Source organism: Nomascus leucogenys, chromosome 20 (assembly GCF_006542625.1).
Source record: "Nomascus leucogenys isolate Asia chromosome 20, Asia_NLE_v1, whole genome shotgun sequence".
Taxonomy (NCBI): Eukaryota; Metazoa; Chordata; class Mammalia; order Primates; family Hylobatidae; genus Nomascus; species Nomascus leucogenys.
The window spans coordinates 66,541,335-66,547,334 of record NC_044400.1 but is presented as its reverse complement, the minus strand read 5'-3'; positions in this window follow the sequence as shown (position 1 = coordinate 66,547,334).

Sequence of the window (6,000 nt, the reverse complement as noted above, 5' to 3'; positions counted from 1 at the left end):
ATTGGCCCATTTTACAGAGAGCTGATTGGTCCGTTTTGACAGGGTGCTGATTAGTGCGTCTACGAACCTTGAGCTAGACACAGAGTGCTGATTGGTGCATTTACAATCCTTTAGCTATACACAAAAGTTCTCCAAGTCCCCACTAGATTAGCTAGACACAGAGCACTGATTGGTGAGTTTACAAACCTTGAGCTAGACACAGGTTGGTGTGTCTGATTGGTGCATTTACAATTCTTTAGCTACACACAAAATTCTCCAAGTCCCCACTAGATTAGCTAGACACAGAGCACTGATTGGTGCATTTACAAACCTTGAGCTAGACACAGAGTGCTGATTGTGTGTTTACAATCCTTTAGCTAGACACAAAGTGCTGATTGGTGCATTTACAATCCTTTAGCTAGACACAAAATTCTCCAAGTCCCCACCAGATTAGCTAGACACAGAGAGCTGATTGGTGCATTTACAAACCTTTAGCTAGACACAGAGTGCTGATTGGTGTGTTTACAAACCTCTAGCGAGACACAGAGTGCTGATTGGTGGGTTTACAATCCTTTAGCTAGACAGAAAAGTTCTCCAAGTCCCCACTAAATTAGCTAGACACACAGCACTGATTGGTGCATTTACAAACCTTTAGCTAGACATAAAAGTTCCTCAAGTCCCCACCTGACTCAGGAGCCCAGCTGGCTTCCCCTAGTGGATCCGGTGCCAGGGACACAGGCGGAGCTGCCCACCAGTCCCGCACCGTGCTATGCCATGCGCCCGCACTTCTCAGCCCTTGGGTGGTCGATGGGACCTGGCACCACTGAGCAGGGGGTGGCGCCCGTTGGGGAGGCTCTGGCTGCATGGGAGCCCACCAGGAGGGGGGCTCGGGCATGGAGGGCTGTAGGCCCCCAGCCCTGCCCTGCAGGGAGGCAGCCAAGGCCCGGCCAGAATTTGAGCGCAGTGTGGGTGGGCAGACAGTGCTTGGGGACCCGGCGCCCCCTCCGCAGCTCCTGGCCCAGGTGCCAAGCCCCTCACTGCCCAGGGCCTGCGGCGCCGGCTGGCCACTCCGAGTGCAGGGCCATCCAAGCCTGCGCCCACCCAGAACTCACGCTGGCCTGTGAGCACAGGGCGCAGTCCAGGTTCCTGCCCACGCCTCTCCCTCCACACCTCCCTGCAAGCAGAGGGAGCCGGCTCCGGCCTCGGCCAGCCCAGAGTGGGGCTCCCACGTGCAGCGGGGGGCTCAAGCATGGCCAGAGTGGCTGAGGAGGTGCTGAGAGTGAGCGAGGGCTGCTAGCACGTTGTCACCTCTCAAGACCAGCCCTCTATCCATGTGGACTCAGCAGCTCAGTCTCCTAAGAAATTCTGTAGCAATCCTGACTTGATTAAGAGTTCATTTTGTCTCACAATACTGATTTGGGCTGCTACTCTCATTTTTCTTAGTCCTAAATGTATTAGATTCCAGGGTATTTCTGTCTTGCCAACCCTGCCTTTCAGAATGTATGCTTTGCAATTGAAGTGGGACTTGGCTGTGACAGTATGTTGGTTATGGTCAAAGATGGGCCATGTATATACCACTATCCTACAAGGCACGATAAGAATTATAATCGACATCTAAAAAGTGCAATTGGTGTAAAAGGGAGATTAATCCAAACTTTATCTACAGAAAGATGAAAAGACAAAAAGAACAAGAGAGAGAAGTTTATACAATGGATGGGAATATCATGTCTTATTTTTAACAAGCATCTGAGAACCCACAATAGTCAATGTTTTTCCTCTGCCCTGCCTTCTAACTCTGCCCCTTAAAGGTTTGTGCTGGCCTCTTTTAAGATTTGGAGTTCTTGCTTGGTGAATTTGAAAAATGGAGACACAAATTGCTGGCGTATTGAATTGCTCCAAGGACATAATGAAGTTATCTTGGCAGATGAATCAAATGATAGTTGTTAAGCAAAAAATCAAGAAAATAATTTAATGTTTATACAGTGTTGCCAAGAGTCACATCTTTTTAGATTTCAAAGGAGCAACTAGCTGCCCAGAAATCTTGATAAATGTATGTTGACATCCTAGAAAAGAGTGGCCGTTCAATTACTTCCATACTATATCAGCTGAACAAGGAGATGAAAAGCATATGGTTGTAAAATGCCCCCAAGTTCATGAGGCCTTTGACTGTTTCTAAAATATTTGATATTAATATCCTTTCCAAGCTGGTCTCAGAGAATTTCCTTTCAACCAAGAAAACTAAAGGGGAAAGATTAGCCCAAGTTAGATGTCAATTCAGATCAGATACACAAATTTATATGTATTCATCTATTCACTTATTCAGCCAGTTACTCATAAACCCTGAAAATATTTATTAGGCACCTACTTTGTGATAGACTCTGTATGAGGCTCCAAGCTTATCAAAACTAATGTGAAAACAAACTATTTTAAGAAACTCACAATAGGCTGGGCATGATGGCTCATGCCTGTAATCCCAGCACTTTGCGAGGCCAAGGTGGGAGGATCACCTGAGCCCAGGAGTTTGAGACTAACCCTGGCAACATAGCAAGATCCTGTATGTATAAAAAATAAAAAAAATATATAGATGCTGGCAGGATTGCAGAGAAAAGGGAACATTTAGACACTGTTGGTGGTAGTGTAAATTGTTTCAACCATTGTGGAAAACAGTGTGGCAATTTCTCAAAGAGCTAAAAACAAAACTACCATTCAACTCAGCATTCCCATTACTGGGTATGTACAAAAAGGAATGTAAATTATTCTGTCATAAAGACACAGACATGCATAAGTTTATTGCAGCAATATTCACAATAACAAAGACATGGAATCAACCTAAGTGACCATCAATGGCAGATTGGATAAAGAAAATGTGGTATATACACACCATGGAATGCTGCATAAAAAAGAACAAAATCATGTCCTTTGCAGGGACATGGATGGAGCTGGAAGCCATTATCCTTAGCAAACTAATGCATGTTTGTTGCATGTTTTTACTTATAAGTGGGAGCTAAAGGATGGGAATACATGAACACAAAGAGGGAAACAACGGACACTGGGACCTACTTGAGGGAGGAGGGTGGGAGAACAGAGGGGGCAGAAAAAATATCTATTGGGTACTAGGCTTAGTATTTGTACAACAAACCCCCATGATAAGAGTTAACCTATCTAACAAACCTGCACATGTACCCCTGAATCTAAAATAAAAGTTAAAACAGGCCTGGCGTGGTGGCTCACGCCTGTAATCCCAGCACTTTTGGAGGCTGAGGTGGGTGGATCACGAGGTCAAGAGATTGAGATCATTCTGGCCAATATGGTGAAATCCCGTCTTTACTAAAAATACAAAAATTAGCCAAGTGTGGTGGCGTGCACCTGTAGTCCCAGCTACTCAGGAGGCTGAGGCAGGAGAATCACTTGAAATGGGGAGGCGGAGCTTGCAGTGAGCCAAGATCGTGCCATTGCACTCCAGCCTGGCAACAGAGCAAGACTCCATCTCAAAAACAAAACAAAACAAAACAAAAAAGTTAAAACAAATGAAATAAAAAGGATAATATTTTTTAAAGTAAAAATAAAAACAAAATAAATAATAAATAAATAATTAGCCGGACACGGTGGCTCATGCCTGTAGTCCCAGCTACTCAGGAGGCTAAGGTAGGAGGATCACTTGAGTTCAGGAGTTTCAGGTACACCACAGTTGCACCAAAGCACTCCAGCCTGGATGATAGATAGAGATCCTGTCTCAGAAACAAACAAACCAAAAAAAAAAAAAAAAAAATCATTTCACAGTGTAGTAGGATGTGGGAAAAGGGATTAGGATCCTCTAAATACTACTCACTGCAATGCAATATGGTTGCTACATGCTCAATCGGAGGCTTAAAAGATGATGTGGGGGCAAAGATGAGCTAAACCCTCCAGGGAAGAAGACATCACTGAACCAACATGTAGACAGAGACAAAAAGGAAGAGTCTGTGTCCACCACACTGGTAAAAGGAGAGAGAATAATAAGAAAGAAGATATGGAGGCATGATGCAGCTTGTAGGATGTTGGTGATATGGGTTCAGCAGGACTTAGAGGGAGAGAGAGCCTGTGAGGCTGGAAAGATCTATGGGGCTGGAACAGAAGGGGCTGTGGGCTAAGACATTTTGATTTTATACTACAAGAATGCTAGTCCTGAAGTCTTTGTTTTAAAGATGCTTTAGGAAATTTACTTGGCAGTAGACGACAGGATGGGGAGGAGAAGAACAATATGTATTCATAACAACCAGGGTAAGCGTGTGATGCTTTCCGACCAGATATCTTCTTCAGGTCACTTTTTCCTTCTGAAGAGATACCCAGCCCTGGCGAGCACTACACAGCCAGAGACCCAAATAGTCTGGGTGAACTGTAGCAAGTCATTTAATTACTGAGTCTGTTTCTTTCACCGAGAACAGTCAATGGACTTTTCCATTTCTTACAATTTATTTAGAAAGTAAAGTGTTTACTATACGAGGGAATTAAATTCAATTAATATCTATGGCAGACCCACTATGTACTTATTGTTCTGCTGTTTTTTGTTTGTTTGTTTGTTTGTTTGTTTTTTGAGACTGAGTCTTGCGCTGTTGCCCAGGCTGGGGTGTAGTGGCGCAATCTCGGCTCACTGCAAGCTCCGCCTCCCGGGTTCACGCCATTCTCTTGCCTCAGCCTCCCGAGTAGCTGGGACTACAGGTGCCTGTGACCACGCCCAGCTAATTTTTTGTATTTTTAGTAGAAATGGGGTTTCACCATGTTAGCCAGGATGGTCTCGATCTCCTGACCTCGTGATCGGCCCGCCTCGGCCTCCCAAAGTGCTGGGATTACAGGCGTGAGCCACCACGCCCGGCCTTGTTTTGCTGTTTTAACAGAAGAATTTAGCCTTCGTATTCTTCATAAGAAGCAAATAAGATGATATATATGGAATGGTTTTATGCATGGATATGCAGGAATATTTATATAGGCATATGCTGGTTATTTTTTTTTCTGAGTAGAATTATAGTATCAAGTGAAGAAAAGTGAGTAAAAATGGTGGATAGAGATTATCTGGATCAACCTCAACTTTTTAGTTAGTGTATTCATTATACCTTAACCCATTCCAAAATAAGCCACATCACATACACATAAAGAAACTAAGTCCTGAGAGAAGATGGTCTCAGGGAAACATGGTTTTCTGGTCAGAGAGGAATATTAGAACTGCTTCCCCTTAGCCCGCCCACTGCACTTTCTCCTTTACTTTTCTCTTTTAGATGATATTTATATGGTAATGTATTTCAAGAAAATAATTGGAATCTACTGTTACAAACCAAGCAGTTCTTGTTTTTATTATTTTCTGATTGAGAACATTTGGTGTGTATGTGTGTCTAGGTGTGTCTCCTCCACACAAAGACACACACACACACACACACACTATAGTATTCTTTTTTTTTTTTTTTTGAGATAGAGTCTCCCTCTGTCTCCCAGGCTGGAGTGCAGTGGCGCAATCTCGGCTCACTGCAAGCTCCGCCTCCCGGGTTCACGCCATTCTCCTGCCTCAGCCTCTCCGAGTAGCTGGGACTACAGGCGCCCGCCACCACACCCGGCTAATTTTTTGTATTTTCTTTTTTAGTAGAGACGGGGTTTCACCGTGGTCTCGCTCTCCTGACCTCGTGATCCGCCCGCCTCGGCCTCCCAAAGTGCTGGGATTACAAGCGTGAGCCACCGCGCCCAGCCCACACTATAGTATTCTAATGTCTGATGTTCCAGCTGACTCTGGTACCTTCAACATTGTAGGTAAATTCAACTACCCCTGGTTAAAAACACTGTTGGTGTATGGAACAATAAGAGCAAGAATTAATATTCATTGAGCAATTGCAATGAGTCACACATTTAATACCTACGAATTAAAGACTAATCGTTCCCATTCTACAGATGAAAACACTGAGGGACAGAGAGAGTCACATACTGGTTTAAGTTTACATAGCTGTTTAGTAATAAAGCTCAGGTTTAAATCCAGGTAGTCTGACTCTAGACCCCTTC